This window comes from Caretta caretta, chromosome 2 (genome assembly GCF_965140235.1).
Source record: "Caretta caretta isolate rCarCar2 chromosome 2, rCarCar1.hap1, whole genome shotgun sequence".
NCBI lineage: Eukaryota > Metazoa > Chordata > Testudines > Cheloniidae > Caretta > Caretta caretta.
The window spans coordinates 124,933,904-124,952,704 of NC_134207.1; the positions used below are offsets into that span (position 1 = coordinate 124,933,904).

The 18,801-nt window shown below is 40.2% G+C and overlaps 1 long non-coding RNA gene across 6 annotated transcripts in view; it reads left to right on the top strand.

Moving 5' to 3' along the window:
• The window catches only part of LOC125632045 (uncharacterized), a 209,199-nt gene that overhangs the window by 72,917 nt on the left and 117,481 nt on the right, over positions 1-18,801 (top strand). Inside the window, exon 5 of one of the 6 annotated variants that reach the window (XR_012667057.1) lies at positions 703-5,748. The exons of the other annotated variants lie outside the window; for them this stretch is intronic. This is a non-coding gene — a long non-coding RNA (uncharacterized LOC125632045). Of the gene's footprint in view, positions 1-702; positions 5,749-18,801 lie in introns of those variants that run through there. 6 annotated transcript variants of the gene reach the window in all.

Sequence of the window (18,801 nt, forward strand, 5' to 3'; positions counted from 1 at the left end):
AGTGGAGAGGTAGAAATGCTGACACTTTTAATGTGCAGTTCAGAAAATCTGATGTCCCTGCTATTTTTCATTCCCACAACTCTTGAATACATTAAGCATGTTTCCTTTAAGGGCCGCTTGTGACATTGAAAGCCATGTTCTTGATGTCTAGCTGCACTGTGTCTGTGTGTGTGGGGGTGAGGGGGGCGTTTTAATCATTAACACTACACCTGACCGAGCATTCATAGCTTCCCTGTCGTTTCTCAGAGATGTTTTTTTTTATTTGCCACTGTAAAAATGTTGTAAATGGTGTCTACTGTGACCATATTTGCTCTTGAATAAACACCGAGGAGCTGGTGGAAAAAATAATTCAGGCAATATATTTTAATTTTTTCAGTCAAGCTCAACATATTAGACTAGATGTTTATCCTGAAGAGAAGGTATGCTGCTGATTGGATTATTATATTCCATTGGTAGCCAGGAGGGAGAAAATACTGTCTAAGAAATAAAGAACTAAATTAATTTGAGTGCTACAAAGTACAATAGATTTGAATTCTAAATGGAACTTATGTCACTTACCCTGTACATGATCTGTATTTGCATCTGGTACCATTGCCTATAACTGAGTTCCTGGGACATTATCAATACTAAGGCAATGTGGGCCTCCTTCCTGGTTATCTTTCTGAGTCTTTATCAACCCTTTTCTTTTTCTCCTTTTTTTAGGAACAGCAGCAGGCCTGAATCTTCCCCTCTGTTTGCTGGCTGATCTTTCACTTTTCAGAATAGTACTATCCTTTAATATCGTATTCTCTGGACCTACCAAGGTTTGAAGCAAATGTGTGTCCCATTGGGAAGCTTAGATCTCCCCTTTCCAGTGCTATAAAACTGCCATTTCTTCCCTCCTGGACCAGGCGATACCATCCTTCTGCTTGTCACAGTGGATATTTTCTCTCTTGATCCCTGTGCTAATTTAGTGGAATGTTCCACATTTAGAATAAAAACGAGAAATATTTCTCTAGAAGGTTGGGGTTACAAAAAGGGCTAGTAACTATTCAAAGCTTTTCAGAATTTAAGAATGTTCGATGCAGTCTGACTAAACTTGGATAAGTGGGCAGAGTGCACGTGGGGTGCATGATAAATGCAATTTATATGGCTTTGCAGTGTGTCATATAGATATCATCATTATATAGTATATATTCTGAGTATGCAAGGCAAGATATGAATCTCCTGAATCTGCCACAATGCAACGAAGTACATTACACCAAATAAACCCTTGCTAGCATAAAATGTGACATATGAAATGTCTTTAATAAGGCCTTTATTCCAGAATACATGCAAGCATTGTTTAGATACTTATTTCAGATGGGCAAGATGTGTAAGAGCTTGCAAAATGCTTGTAAGAAAATGTAAGTAACTTCTAAATGGGTGAAATGTTGCCCAATTTCAGTTTTATTTTGATCATAAAACTTTTTTCTCACAGCTCTAAAACTAATGCATTTACTGGAAACCTTTAAGCAGCAGGGCTGTCACATGCAAAAGATTATACAGCAAGGGACTGTATGTATGGTCGTGAAATATTAAGGAAGATGAATATTCAACAAGAGTAAAGGGGAGAGCTTTTTTTTGGTCTACACTGTGTACTGGGTGCCCGCCTTTTTGGGTTTCTTGATGTTAATCATAGGGGACAAAATGGACTGATGAGGATGACAGGAAATAAAGGGCTAGACACTCAGCTGGGGGTAAATTGAAGTCAATGGAGCAATACAATTTACTCCAGCGGAGGATATAGTGTGCCTAAACGAATTCAGCTGCACGCAAAGTCTTCACAATATAGATCTGAATAATTTTCAAAGGCAGTGCTAGCCAGAAGTTCTTAAAGTTGTACTTTAAGTGGTACTTAAAGTTGGTTTCCCGTTCAGACAGTCCTGAATTCAAGAACTAGTCAACTCAGTTCTTCCTTTTGCAATGAGACATCAATGGCTGAGATGTGATGTGTGTAGCGGCAGATAGTAGGGGTACTCAAGAAGGCCCAGAGGGCTCTCCACAAACTGAATTTTGATTGCTACTTCTGAGCTGTGTTTCTTCCCCCAACCCCCATCAAAAGAATGCACTATAGGAGTAGCAGACACAGAGTAACTGATTTAATACACTGCTTTCTCCAAGTTGTACTTGTGAAAGAGGTTAGCATTCTTGGTGCCTCTTGCCCACATTAGAATAGTTCTGGTATAGATGGTAGAGAAACAAATTATGTTGAAGCTGCTGCAGTAAACAATGTGGAATAGTCTTGGATACAAAGTTGGTATTGTTTTTCTAGCACTTGCATTCAATTTAGTGGAAATTTAGTACATTTCCTATCCCATTTCATAGTAACAAAACTTAATACCAGGAGAGCACCCAAATCCAGAACTACTTGTATTTGTCTTAAAATTCCCCTCCACACCTTTTCCCTCTTAAGTGATACCTAAGACAATCTCCAGACACATAACTAAACCAGCCTGTTACATTCTGATATGTCCCAGCACATGTCATTTTGGATGTTAATGAACTTAAACATAATACTTTAAAGTAATCACTAGAGATAACAGGAAAAAAAATCAAGCAAATCCCAAGGCTAGAAAGGAATGTTTGATCCTAGACTCACAAACTCATTTAAATTCAGTCCTGTAAGTCCATCACTTTCAACTATTGATCCATGATAAGACATTTTTATTATTTTTTCCTTAGAAAAATTCAGTTGCATTAGGGGAGATTCAGCATTACAGGGGGTACAGCTTCTTAATTTGGCTGATTAGGCCAATTTACTCAGCCTTTCCCAAAAAGAAACAGCTGTACTGTAAATCTTGTCTCTAAAATGTTTATTCAGTCTATGGCATTTAATCCATATTGTACTTCTGAGACTGACAGGGTTCAAGCAATATTCTTTACGAGGACTGGTCATATCGCGACATTTTTGTTTTCTCATCTAAACAAAATGAATACAATGGCTGCCTTACTCCTCTGCACCTGCTAATCATACTGTGAGCTGCTATGTCTCCCTCATGCATGTGGGTGGGAATAGGTGCATCCTTGTCTCCTCCTCTGTTATCCCCAGTGTGCTAGCCAGTGCACATATAGTGCCCCAGGTATAAGGCAGGTACATGTGTACCAGAGCACTAACAATGCACGGGACAGATTGTCTCTATGAGACATGATCTGGGTCCTGGCCTGCTCCTAAGGCCACATGGCAGTGCACTTCCCATACAGAGGGCTCGTGGCAAAGCTCTAGGCATCAGCAAAGGAAGCACGTGCTTGGGGTGGCACATTTCCAGGGGCAACGTTCCGGCCATCCTTTTTTTCCCCCCCGGCCCTGCTCAGTCAACCAATGAGCTCCTACATGGGGCGGGGCAGCGGGCTCAGTGGGGGGGGTCCCAGCCCAGGGGCGGTCTCTGCCCTGGCCCCCCGCTGCCAGGGGAGTGGGGCGATGTGGTTCCTCCCTGCCCTGCCGTCCCCTGCTGCACGTGTCACAAGCGGTGGAAGAGCTGGAGCTGAGCAGAGGGGAGCCCAGGATCAGGGCAGGACCTGCGGCCGGTAAGGACCCGCTGCCCCAGGCAGCTTGGCGCTGGGCGGGCGCCCCTGGTCTGCTCTCCTCCCTGCAGCTGACCCACCCCCAAACCACTCCGTCAGTTACTGTTCCCCCTGTGGGGGTGGGGCCGGGTTTGAGATCGGGCGGGATGTACAGCCCTGAGCACCTCACTCCAAACACTGCTATAGCATTATGCATTCTTTTCATATTACCAGTATCAGTGGCTTCTCGTGAGCACAGTTTCTCAAAACTGAAATTACTAAAAAATTATTTGAGGTCCACCATGTCTCAAAATCATTTGTCAGGACTCACATTAATTTCAGTTGAAAGTACCATTGCAAAAAATTTAGATTTCACTGAATTATTAAAAGACTATGCAAGAAAAAAACCAGAAAAATTCAGTTCATATAAATTCTTTTAATTTATGAGAAATGGAGCGCACCAGAAGACACGAACGTTTTTCATTACAGTGTATAGTTGAACCCAAATTGTTTGTAATTGTGATTTTGTTAAAATTAAATGAGTACACTAGTAGGAAATTGTTTTATTTCACTCACTACAAATTCTCTGTTTTCATTTTAAAAAAAATTTAAACAGTCAAAAAACCCCAATCCAAACCAAAAACATGCAAAGTGCAAACATGTGTAAAAGCCAAAAAGAAAGGGTGGGAGGGCAAAATTTTTTTTGCTTGGGGCAGCAAAAATCCTAGAGCCAGCCCTGGGCAAAGCCACAATTTAGCCCTACATTTTGCTTTACTGACAACTCTGTAAGATATAGGGTATTATTTTTGCATCATTACTCAGGCAAAACTCCTCTAGACCGCGAAAGGACTTTTGCCTGATTAGTGGCTGCACATCAGTAGAATTAAGATTGTCTGGTCCTATCAGTATGCAAGCATAGAGTAGTACTTCAGCTTCTCCCACTCTTCTCTTTGTCAAGATCCAACCCAGAACTGCACAAAACACAGTAGTTTCAATTAGTAGCATTTCACCCAAATCTTGTTTCCAGTTTTGGTGCATGTTGGATTCATACCTTTTCAATCTGGGGAATCAAACAAACCCCGGGACTTGAAGCAAACTCACCTGAAACTGCTGAGATTTGCTGAGTATTGGATGGAACATATGATCTGTGAAAATTACCTTATCCAATATATATAATCCTTTGGGTTGTTCTCACTGTCCATTCTTGCAGATGGTCAGCAACATGGTCTTCTCTGTGGAGTGCCTTTGCCTTTGTGAACTATGTCCACCAAAGCCAGAGCTTAGAAAGTTTCAGGGAACAATGTAAGACAGACATCACTGGTTTGCTCATCTCTGTCAACATTCTTTTATTTTAGTTCAATAAAAAGGATCAGGGTAGCTTGTTGGGAGCTGAGGATTCAGTTGTTGGGCCTTTTGTAACTTAAAAGATTTGCATAGTGCTTTTGTTTATTGATGGCTTACAATGGGCACTGATATATGCATTTCCAAAAAAAGAGATGGGCCTGAATCAAAATCCTAGATCTGAACACTCTCCCACTGAATTTTAGGAAAGTTTGATCCCAGATCGGAACTGTGTGTTCAGGGTCACCATCATAAGTGTGGAGCATTCAGACAAGGCCTGTACACCCTATAGGTTTAAGTGGGACTTATGCCAACAATTCACTGTGTGACCTTGGTCAGATCATGCTAACTCCTGTGTCTCAGTGCCCCATCTGTGAGATAACAGGATAATAATAATTCTTTTCCCTACATGGGTATTGTGAGTAGAACTGGGAAAACAATTTAAAAAGTTAGTTGGCAAATATTTCATTCAAAATAAAATTGCAAAATGTGTCAAATAGACCAGGCATTAGACATGTTCAGAAATCACTTGCCCAGTGGCATAAACTGTGGGGGAAATAGTAAGAATTTAAAATATTGATTAAGTTGTCATTAAAAAAGGTAAAGCTTGCTAATAAAATATTCAATGATATTATCTGGCCAGCTGTATCTGGCCAGCTGTAACTGTGAGGCTTAATTTAATTAATGTATGCAAACTCTTTCATCTTCAGAAGAAGGTGGCTCTGTAAATTCACTGTGCCCCTACATCTCTATGATTCTTCACTAAAATGGTTAATGGTGACCAGATACTCAACACAATCAAAATTAACAGCAGGGGGAAGGAATGCAATCCAAAATGGGGAAAGAACTGGTTAAAGAATATTTAGATAAGTTAGATGTATTCAAGTCAGCAGGGTCTCATGAAATTCATCCTAGAGTACATAAGGAACGAGCTGAAGAAATCCTGAAATCATTAACAACTATCTTCAAGCACTCATGGAAGACAGGTGAGGGACCAGAGAACTAGGGAAGGAAAAATCAAATTCACAACTACAAAATGGGGAATAACTGGTTAGGTGGTAGTACTGCTGTAAAAGATCTGGGGGTTACAGTGGATCTCAAATTGAAAATGACTCAACAATGGGATGAAGTTGTGAAGAAGGCTAATCGTAAAAGGGCTATTAATATGAGTGTCATATATAAGCAGGAGGTAACTGTCCTGCTTTATTCAATGCTGATGAGGCCTCAGCTGGAGTACCATGTCCGATTCTGGGCACCACACGTTAGGAAAGATGTGGACAAACTGGAGAAAGTCCTGAGGAGAACAACAAAAATGATAAAAACATTAGAAAACCTTACCTATGAGGAAAGGTTGAAAAAAACTAGGCATGTTTAGTCTTGAGAAAAGGAGACTATGTTAACAGATTTCAAATATATTAAGGATATATAATATCCTTATATTATAAGAGGATTGTGATAAATTGTTCACCATGTCCATTGAATATAGGCCAAGAAGTAATGGGCTTAATTTGCAGGAAGGGAGATTTAGGTTAGATATCAGGAAAAACTTTCTAACTATATGGGTAGTTAGGCTCTGCAATAGGTTTCCAAAGGAGGTTGTGGAATCCCCATCACTGGAATTTTTTAAGAACAGATTGGGCAAACACCTGTCAGAGATGGTCTAGGTTTACTTGGTCCTGCCTGAGCACAGGGAGCTGGAATCGATGGCTTCTTGAGATCCCTTTGGGCGCTACATTTCTATGATTCTGGCCATTCATTGGTGTCCTTCCTGGTGATCTCAGTGAAAAACCAAAGATTGAACTGGCACAGTTATTGACGTATCTTTTTTACTCCTTCAGATCCAGTAGTCTCACCAGGTCAGAGCTGGCATATATGGCAACTCTAGTATTACAAACACCGCACATAATTCACCTCCGTGGCACGTCTGAGGACTTCAATCATTAGAGCAACTGTTCTTGTAGCACTTTTTATAAGCAATATATTCATTTAGAAATTTAAAAATAAACTAATTTTCTATGGATTGGATTGACTGACAGAGGTGTTTCTCCCCCACCCCCATTTGAAAATGTGTCACTTACTTCTGAAGCTGCATATATCTGCTATGCAAAAGTACTCTGACAATCAGAGATTTTAATTAACAGAAGAATAAGCAGGTGCATAAAAACTGTGAAACATCTTCATCCATTAGCAGCTATTGTTCTGATCACATCAATAACTTATGTCCCTTTTGAAAGTCTTGAACATTTTTAAAAGTTACTTTTTTTTTTTTACATTCATTATGCAAACCCAATGCACCAGCGGCAGAGGAATGATTACCTTGTTTTTGGGATGATTTTGTGAATTGCGTACCTGAGGGAACAGAGAGGTTGTGCTATCAGTTACCCAGAAGACTTCTTTATGTAGAATCATTATTCTTTCTAAATAAGTTAATATTTATGTTGAAATTGTTGCCAATTAATTAGGAATATATATACATCAGCTGTCAATTTGGTTTAGCTGTGAAGAGCTTTCCTCTTGGTTCAGTAAAGAACAAGGACTTCATTTTATTTTTCTGAACATAAGGTGTAATAACTTTGTCACTATACCTAGGCACAGACCCCCTTTGCACTGTATTTTATGTGTATACCTACCTTAATGAGTTGGGTGCAAGTACCTCAGTAGATTAAGTAGCATTCTCTCTCCTTAGCAAAACTGGAAGAATGGTACACGGACAGCAAAAGAGACATGATCTTTAATTTTTTATCAGATCTGCTTTTTAATTACTAAAAGACAGTGGAAAGTCTATGGTGGTGCAGATTTTGGCTGTCAGCCACCAATTCTAGCAAATGCACCCTTGCACTGAAGTCGGGCTGCTGAGAGAAGGGCACTGTACCAGCGTGCAGAGAGTGAGCATATAGAAGTGCAATCACACAACCTTGGGATGGTCTATTTCCTTTAACAGCAGAATAACCAGGCAATAGCTGCTGCAACGCAATAGAAAGGAAAATAATAGCAGCTTTATGCAGAGTGCTTAAAAGCAATCCAATAACAAAGAAAACACAGAAACAAACATATGGATTAATCTCATTAAGGAGAAAACAGAGTGCTTGAAACCTGTTTCTCCCCCTTGTTTCTTCCTCTCTAATGTGCATTTATTTTTCCTTCTCCTTTTGGCTCATATCCTTGAGCTTTCTTCTGCTTTAGGGAGCGAGTTTTCAAAGACTGTTGGCAGTACAGAGCTTCTTTTCCTTAGAAGTCATGTGCAACTATATCCGTAATAATCTATGACAGATGAAGTGATAATGTGCAATATGTCTTTAGGCCGGGCAAAATGGGAGCTGTGAAAAATGTGAAAACTTAACATGATATAATGCTCAAATAAATTTGTTAGTCTCTAAGGTGCCACAAGTACTCCTTTTCTTTTTACAAAATAACTGGTTCATTCTTAATTTAAAACCTGGTGTCCGGCATATAAAAATTTAAAGTATTTTAAACCCATTTGTTTTTAGCTGGAGGAAGATTGTGTTATCTTAGTAGAAAATAATATTCAGGCCATTCCAAGATTTTGGTTATCTGGGGTAAAGTTTATTTCTAAGGAGAAATTTATTTTAATTGTCATATCTTATCTACCCCATTGAGCAATAATAGCAACTCTTTCTCTATGGGAAGTCACTTATTGTGCAGATATATTGTCATATTCATTTTTTTGGGTGCAGGAATGGGGTGGTTAATGGTATTAAATCCTGATTAACTCTTCCAGAATTTCTCTCACAGAAACCCCTAGTTTCTTCCACTTATCTCTTATTAAAAATGAAATAATAATACTTAAAACTTAGAAGACCTGATCCCATTGACTTCTATAGGCGTTTGGTCAGGCACACGTGGCATAATGTATTTTCAAAGAATTCTATAAACATTAATTCTCAAAAACATCTCTCTGAGTACGTGAGTACGAATTATTATCAACAGTGCTTAGTTCAAACTTGTCTGAACTGCTTAGGGCTATCTTTTCCTGAGTCCATGTTAGCAGAGCACCGACTGTCATCCAGAGGTGTTTATTTGTCTTTGCATTTTTCACATCCTCTATTTTCTTGTCTCTTCAGCATTGAACTGGAAGTTGGGTGACAGCAAAGCACATTCTTCTTGCTAATTTAATCATTATCCAATAGGCCAAGGCTTCTAAATGATACCAGTATTGATGGAGGTTTTGTGATGTGGCCCCCTGTGCCTTGGGAATTGGACCAAGACCGCCATTAATTTCACATAGACCACCAACCAGCCATTAGAGGATTAAGTCTTTCTAGCTCTAGTTCAGGGAATAATTTCAGAATATGCTTAAATGCATACCTGTGAAGCCAATAGGACTTCAGCATATGCTTAAATTAATCATGGGCTTTAAGTGTTATGCTGAATAGGGATGGACTCATGAGTTGGGGCCTTGGTAACTATTGACCTTTACAGGATTCAAACCAGTGAGCCAGAGGTAAGTCTTCATAATCCAGTTACAACCCCCTTGAAACCTGCAGTCCCCATGTTGACTCTGTGACACTAAGCACCCTCTGCATTCACATCCCATACAATAGTGTCATATTCTTTGTACAAAATATGCCTTGTGAGGTACCATTTGAAAACTAATAACTCACTGATCATTGATATTCTTGCATGAAGTATACACAGGGTGTGTACACAAAGTTATGAATATATGCTGGAATTATGACTAAAGTGTGTTTAAACTAGGCATGTCATAGAATCATAGACTAGAATAATTGAATATCAGAGTTGGAAGGGACCTCAGGAGGTCATCGAGTCCAACCCTCTGCTAAAAGCAGGACCAATCCCCAACTAAATCATCCCAGTCAGGGCTTTGTCAAGCCTGACCTTGAAAACCTCCAAGGAAGGAGATTCTACCACCTCACTAGATAACCTATTCCAGTGCTTCACTACCCTCCTAGTAAAAAAGTTTTTCCTAACATCCAACCTAAACCTTCCCCACTGCAGCTTGAGACCATTACTCCTTGTTCTGTCATCTGCTACCACTGAGAACAGTCTAGATCCATCCCCTTTCAGGTAGTTGAAAGCAGCTATCAAATCCCCCCTCTTCCTTCTCTTCTGCAGACTAAACAATCCCAGTTTCCTCAGCCTCTCCTCATAAGTCATGTGCTCCAGCCCTCTAATTTTTCAACACCCTTCTTGTAGTGTGGGGCCCAAAACTAGACACAGTACTCCAGATGAGGCCTCACCAATGTCAAATAGTGGGGAATGATCATGTCCCTCGATCTGCTGGCAATGCCCCTACTTATACAGCCCAAAATGCCGTTAGCTTTCTTGTCCAATGTAACCCCTATGTCCTTTTCTGCAGAACTGCTGCCTAGCCACTCGGTCCCTAGTCTGTAGCCACTTGGTCCCTAGTCTGTAGCAATGCATGGGATTCTTCCATCCTAAGTGCAGGATTCTGCACTTCTCTTTGTTGAACCTCATCAGATTTCTTTTGGCCCAATCCTCTAATTTGTCTAGGTCCCTCTGTATCCTATCCCTACCCTCCAGCATATCTACCACTCCTCCCAGTTTAGTGTCATCTGCAAAGTTGCTGAGGGTGCAATCCACGCCATCCTCCAGATCATTAATGAAGATATTGAACAAAACCGGCCCGAGAACCGACCCTTGGGGCACTCCACTTGATACTGGCTGCCAATTAGTCATGGAGCCATTGATCACTACCTGTTGAGCCTGATGATCTAGCCATCTTTCTATCCACCTTATAGTCCATTTATCTTTAACTTCCTGGCAAGAATACTGTGGGAGACCATATCAAAAGCTTTGCTAAAGTCAAGGAATAACACATCCACTGCTTTCCCCTCATCCACTGAGCGAGTAATGTCATTACAGAAGGCAATTAGGTTAGTCAGGCAAGACTTGCCCTTGGTGAATCCATGCTGATTGTTCCCAATCACTTTCCTCTCCTCTAAGTGCCTCAGAATTGATTCCTTGAGGACCTGCTCCATGATTTTTCCAGGGACTGAGGTGAGGCAAACAGGTCTGGCTTAGACAAACAAATCTGTAGTGATTCTTTGACCCTCCCAGTCTTCATGCCAAGACAATTAAGTTCTATTTTTACTTATTAAATAAACAAAGCTCTTAAGCCAAAAAGTTGGGGAAGAAAGAGTGTGGAGCTTCCTTCACTGCCATACTCCATGTTATCTTCCTCACAGCTTGAATAAATGTTTCTTTGAGGGATAAGACTGAGAAAAATCCATTTCAAAGGCTGACTGGCCTATGAAAGCAAGGGGTCTGAACCTCAAGTGATAAACAATTGAATCAACTGTTTATATACAATATTATGTATTACAAAAGTGTATAGATTGAAGTCTTTTATGAAAGCCTATGGTGCACTGGTGAATCCTGGTGTACTAACACTATATAAGGAATTAGGAATGCTCATTGATATTAGGCTTTCCAGTCTGTGACCAAACAAAGGGAGAAACAAGCTTTCCCCGAGACAGGAGAGAAGGCAGCTATCTATCTGTCTCCAATGAAATTAAGCCAGGTATGACCAAAAAGAATGGAAGACCCCATTTACATAGAAATCAACTGGGAATGGGAAATCCACTGGAGGAAAAAAACAGATTAAGGTCATCCTGCCGCTTAAAGCAAAGTAATTGAACTTTGGAAGATATAAGCAAGACAGAAGCATCTTTGGCATCCACCATGATACAGACACAAGAGAACAGCACTCTTGCAAGATGAGATAGATGAATCCTTCAGCCAAGGGCGGATTGAAGTCTCTGGTAACTGAATATAGGTGAGAAACCAACTTTATCAAAACCTGTACCTTGCTAGATTAAGTTTTAGACTTTTAGATGCATTTTCACTTTTATTTACTTGTAACTCTAACTTTATTCCTTTTACTTGGCATCACTTAACATATGTCTCATTTGTTAATAAATTTGTTTTATTTTTACTATAAACCAACAGAGTGCTGCATTTAAATAGAAGGGTGTATTTATCCCAATTAAGTTGTTAAGCTCTAAAGTGTTTTGTGTCTTTAGAGGAACAAATGAACCGTGTTATTTTTCCAAGAAAGAACTTGACATTGCAGAGCACACAGCTTGGGGGAAATTTGGTATTGGGAGTGTGTTGAGGTCACTTTGCAGGTTGTAATGAAGGTTGGTGAAAGCCAGAGTGGGGGCTGTACCGAGGCTGCTGGGGTTAGATCTGCTGAACCAGGGCTGTCTGGCACACACATATTTCAGGGTATGACCTGCATGCTTATAGGCTGATTGTGGGTGTTCCAGGCTGCATGCTACACCAACAAGCACTGCAAAAAACCACAGGGTTGCAAGGCAAGTGGTGATATAACCCCTTATTGGTCTGGATTGCACCCTGAACCCTGTAATAGACTTGGCTCTAATTTCAGTTAACAATCCATAAAAATTAGAAAGAATTGCAGGTGTGAGATGGGCTAGAAGGCTAACTACTGAATATGATACCTTAATGAAGCCTATGGGAGATTTGGAGGGCTCCATTTTATTTTGATTTTTAAAAAATAATATTTTAGTGGAATTAATAATTTAATTTTCTTTGCCATTTGATAAAAAAAGCTAGCTTTCCATACATTCAGTTGCCTTTGCCAAGTTGGTTCACTGCTTTGAATAATAAATTCATTTTAGTATATTTTTTAGACAGAATGTTGGATTTGTCTTTGATTTGAAGTCCTGACCTAAGCAAGATGTAAGGCAAATATTTCTGGGTCTGATTCTCATTTACACTACTGCCATATTACACCACTTCGGCTATGTAAAGGGATTCTAAGGGGGTGTGAATGGAATTTACTCCTACTTCCAGGCCCCTTGATGCTGCCAGAGCAGTACAGAGGGTTAGAGTGTAAAGGAGAATCAGGCCTTTCTGGTTCTTTTTTATTTGTATGAATTAACAATACTAGAAATATCTGAATATTAACTAAAAGGTGTAGCCTGACCTGTAGAATCAGCATGCAAGGGAGATTGTACTAGCCAGATGGATGGTCCCGAGTGGTTTCTAAACCAGACAGCCTATATGAAAGGAGGTCAGGAGAAAGACAACTATTTATTGAACCTTTAAATACTAATTGTTGAGATCACTACATGGAACACTATCACTTCCCAAATGTCATAGAAGAAGAAAAAGTACTTGAGATTGAGTTCTAAACTTTGAGTCATCCATCAGTGCATACAGTACATGTTTGGTATTGTGAACACAAGAAAATGAGGCTTATTCAGTAAGCAGCCAGCAGGCTACAGAGTTTGAACTTCAGCTTTTTTCCTTTTCCTCATAAAGTTCTGTAAGTATCAAAAAATAAAGGCTGTGATACCCCCTCCCAGGAATGAAGCTTGGGAGATGAAGTCTTTGAATATCCCCTTATGGAGAAGATTTCACCCCCATAGTCCTGTTTGGGTAATGGAATTTCCCCCAGTGAAAAAGGCCATAGGGTGAGCTCCTGGATCTGACAGATCTTTTGGGGTTCAGAGGGATCCAGGTCCTTTGACATGGAGGAAAGTGCCTCTACATCCTGGTGTCTGCTATTGGGCTCCCTGGCAGCATGGCTCCATTGGAATTGTGCTTCCAGGGCCTCATCCCAAGGATTGCCCCCAGGATCCCTGAAGAGAAGGGATATATGGAAAATGCAACATAATGTGGGGCTTTCTTCTTTTTTCTGATTCAATTTGGAAGGGCCAGAGGGAAGAATGTTGCACAGCCACCCAGCTCTCCCACTCCTCTTCACCTCCTCCCCTAGTGCTAGTGGGGGATAGGGCTAAGCCCATGTTCTGCAAGGAAGGGGAAAGGTCCACGTTCTCTCCTTGCACAGATCGATGGGAAAAAATCTGGGCCAGATTGTTCTCATGATTTACTATGGCATGTTCCAAATGATCCATCTAAGATCAGAACTACAAAAGAAGGAGCTTTCACTATATCAGGCTTCTGAGTTCATTATTAGGATGTTGTCATGTAGGCCAAATTTCTCTTCTCCAGTTCCCATGGTGGAGTCCCTGATACTGCTATACCGTGTGGAACTCCCATTAATTGTCTTGCCTTTCAGAATTTTAAATCTGTATATGCAGCTCTGGTCTAGATTTGAACAAATCTGTTTCTGTGGCTCTTTCCCTTTCTATTTAATACAGGTATATCTGTCCAGGCAGTTCTAGAATTTACATCAGCTCATCCCAAAGGATTCCTGTCTGACTTTGATTCTAGTTACCCATTTCATGTCTTCCTGGTGTTTGCACTGTTTGTCTGACAGCAGTGCTAGCAATAGGTGCTAGCAATGGTGCAAACTCTTGATACAGATATTTTTACCTCTGTCATTTTAACTTTACCAGTCATACAGGTCCTAGACAAACGGGGTGCACCTATAATGAAAACAATGAATAGGCTTCTCTTTTTAGGGCAGTTTGAAAAGAGCCAAATATCCAAACCCATAAGTTGGACTCTAAACTTGCACCTCAGTTTTGGATACATAATAATTGTTGCTTTCAGTTTTTATCTGTGATAGCATTTCTGTCTAGAAAATCAGCAGCCTACTGCCCATTTTGCTTGGTGCATATAGGTTTGGATTTTTTGAATCTACTATGTTTTGTTTTTACCTGGGAGGCATGGAAAATAATCCCTTGAGGAGACATTGAAAGGGGAAATAATCCCTGAGGGAACATTGGTAGAGATATGTAAAATAATAAACAATTTTAACTCCCTCCCACATTATACAAGAACAAGGGGTAATTCAATTATATTGAAAGACCACATTTAAAATGAATTTTCTTTAAACACAATGACTAATTGACCTATGGAACTCCTTACCACAAGAAACAGTAGCATTGAAGCTGGTAGGATTGAGAAAAGGATTAAGTGTTTCTCTCAATACAAATATTTCAGTATTAGGCAGGATAGAAAATATATGTGGGCTATAAACCCTCATGCTTCAAGGAATAAGACAGCCACTAAATAACATGGATTAAGAAGAAACTTTCCCTAAAGGGTTATTCCAATGTGGTTTTCCCAACCCTTTGCTCTGAGACATCTTGTGGTCACAGCCACTCTCGGAGAAAAGATATCAGAATATATGGACCAGCAGCATGATCCAGTAGTCCTACACAAATACCATTTAACTCTTCATCAGAAGTTTTCATAGAAAAGTATCAGACACCTCAGAACATTAGCTAATCCTTGACATCAATGTAAATGTAAAGCATTTACCTGAAAGACTCATTTAAATAAATTAAAATTATATTTCTGATCATAATCCCCTCCCCCAAAAGCTCTGATTATTTTTACATTTTCCTAAGAGGCCTGCTGATTTTTCAACATTAAGCAATGCCTGTGTTTGCTTATTTTTCCTTACTTAACCTCACACCCTGAGTACAAACTAGTGCTAAGGGCAATTTCTGTGGTTTTTCCTGTCAATTCCTAATTTAGGAAAATGTGTAATGAGGCAATCTTCTTGTCCTGCTTATCCACATTCAATACATTTTACCCTTTTACTTCCACAGGGGCATTTGAAATAGTTTCACACCTTGGTGTCACTTTCTGTTCAGTTTCAAGGCTGTCAGAATTACAGTTAATCTACATTCCAGATCTTTGTTTGAGTCAATGTCACTTCCTGTGAAGTGCTGGATGGCACAAATAGGGCACAAAAGCTCTGACTCCTCGACTGTGCCACTTAATTAGGGATTCCAACTAATTATTCTTCATGTCCCTTCATATTTGTTGAGTTCTCCAGAGAAAAGTCCTCTTTACCCTAAGGATAGTGAGAAGCATTTGGCCAGGATTGGCTGCTTTTATCTACATAAGTAGAAAACTAGCCCCGATTAAGTGAATTCAGTTTGATACTGGGATTGCCATCATCTGTTTTTTTTTCCATTTGTGCCACAATAAAAAGATTAATTACAGGACTGATGCAAAAGATTTGAGTTCTCTGGTAGCATTTTATTCAACTAGCGGGTCTGAACCCTGAGAAACTTTCACTGAAGACAGGGGTGTGGTCTTCAGGTTAGTCCAAGGGTCTGAAAATCTGACCACCTTAATTCTGTTCCTGACTATGCCACTTCATTATTATTTAACTTTGTATAACTCCTGTACCTCAGTCTCTCACATGCCAAATTGGTATAACATTTTCCTACATCTGAGATGGGCTATTTGATCTTTGGATAAAAGGTGTTATATAATTATTTTAATAATGCTATAGAAAATAAACTCAACTTTTTTCATCCATGTTAACAAGAGAAGGAGAAAAAGGAGCTGCTAACTAAAATGATGGCCATATATTGAGAAGAGGTTTTCTGAGAACCTCAAGAGCAATCCAGTATTTTCAGGATGGACTAGTTCTGATCCTGAATTTTTGTATATATGCACACACACATACCACATTAAGCATAGGCAAACTACTTTTGTCTAATTTTATATCCACTTGCACTGCAAGATGGAAACAGTTATCAAAGATGTGGACACCCAGTTCCTGTATGTGGAGCTGAAAATCTCTGTGCAAAGATTTGAAATTTCAGCTCTCATTTAGGTACTTATTGAATTCCCATTCCATTTAAGAGATTGTCTTAAAAGGCTAACATCCTAGCCATACCCTCTTTGTCATTGACATGTCCCCCACACTGATGGCTGGGAGAAGGGTGATGAAGGAGCTGATGTGACATGTGAGAACCACCCAAAGATTTCTTTAAGCAGGAGGAGTGCTCATGACATCAGGTAGTCAATTTTAAACCTGCACAAGGAATCCTCACTTCAGGGCAGCATCTGGGCCATTATGTTAACCTTAAAGGAAACATCATGCACTTCTTCTCTTTGAAAAGACTCAAGATGATTGAAGAACAAGGAAGATAATAGGTTCAGCTATAATGAGTGTTGTGACCATATCAAACTCATGCAGATAAAACCTTGTTATGTATTTTAGATAGATAATAACAGATGTGTGTGCATGCACATATACATACATGTATTACGCACATATATAAAATGTACACATATTAAAAACGTTAGAGTCAAATGAAACAACAGATGATGAGCCAGAGCATGTACAGTGTGAAACTATTTCAGCAGGCAAATTCAAAGCAAACAATGAAACAAATGAGGTGACAGACAACAGCATGAATGTTAATTAATCTAACCACAATACAGTGGAAAACTTACATGTAGGTGATGGGGCAGGAACAATATATTCCTAGCATGGTTGTTTGTTTGAATCAGTTGATTTAAAAGAGGATACCATCATATATAATATGTACAGAGAGTTGACGCTAAGGATCCCATTTTGCAGGCATGCCATAGTTTTTCTTTTTTGAAACCCTGAGATTAAATTTGCATATGTACAGTTTCTGGAATCATTCAGATGAATTCAGGTAAAATATCTGGCAGTATGGGGAGTGATTGCATGTTCACAGCTAGGTTTTGCACTGTTACTGATTTCACTACTCTAGAAATAGCTGCTTACCAGAATTTTCCCAAACCAGAAGAGACAAACGGCTAATATCACTGGAGACATCAGCCATGACAAGTCTTTTCAATTTGACTCCCCTTGCTCTCATGATTTATGATGGTAGCAAAACACACTAAACCCCAGATATTTTAATTGTTAAGGAATACACAGTAGTCTACTTTTGATCTTTGTGCAAACCTGCCAGGGGTACAAATGGAATTTCTATGCTCAGGACAAGAGTAAAATGTCTGTGTGATGATAGGTATAGTCCCCACACAGATGAGGAAGGGGCCAGAGAGGCCCTGGTGGTAGGGATAGCCCCACTCTTCCAGACCTGTCAATCATGCACAACAGGGAGGTGGACTTTAAGAAGGAGGAAACTGTAGTTAGCAGGGGTGGGGAAGGAGTAGGATTGTCCTAGGTACTGGACTGCTAGGTACTGGAGTGACTCCTACTGCTCTAGAGTGAACTTCACCCTGGGCCTGAGGAGTGGACAGCAGACCCCCAAGGTAAGACAGATAGACAGGCTTACCACCTCCTTGCCTTTTTCTAGAGCCTCAGAGAGAGAGTATCCCTAAAGGTGTGGCGGGAGTTTGTGAATTCCATTTTGATCCCCCAGCTGGAGAGAATTAAGGAGGCCCACAAGGGGAAAGCAGCCCTTGTGAATAGTGGGGAAGTGGGGCTGGTGTTGTGAGCAACCAGTGTATACAAATGGTCAGGGTCACATTCTCCCATCCCTTGAGGGAAGATCCACCAAGGACTCTGTTATAGTTTCTTTCAGGGCTTAACTGTGGAACCCTTACGTATGTTGGCAAGCACATACACATGTAGTCCTATGTAAAGGTGCAAGCACATCATTTAAGACCAGGCTTTGCAAACCTTACTCACTTTGGTGAACGTTTACTCAGGCAAGAAGCCCCACATATCAGGACTTCTTACCTGAGTAAATGTTCACCAGAGTAAGGGTGGTACCGGCTAGTCTTAAATTATTTGTTGCACTGTTCACCTTTGTCCAGCTTGTCCTTGTCTGTCCCTCCATGGATGCAAGTCGACACCACACCATTCTATTTTGTTGTGAGCACATTCTTTCCATTTCTGGACAAAGAGTTTTGTCATGGGATTGGCCCAGTGCATTTTTGGTCTGCCCAGTGGTTGCTTGTGGTCTCTGGGAATCCAGTCACAGATGCGAGTTGTCCACCTATTGTCTTGCCTGAGGACTACATGACCCACCCATCTTCGTTTTGCATCATATATTGCCTGCACTACATTGGTCACCTGTATGCCTTCTGACCTCCTCATTCGGTATGTGATCACAGAGCAATATCTTACAAATATGCCTTTCCATTGCTTTCTGGGTGACAGCAAATTTTTATTCCTCCGCTTTCATCATTGACCAGCTTTCTGCTCCGTACATCGTTGCTGGCAGAATAGAGGAGTTAAACAGTTCTTTCCTTTTCTTCATGGGCAGTTCATCATCCGTTAGAGACATCTTTATTTTGTTGAAACTT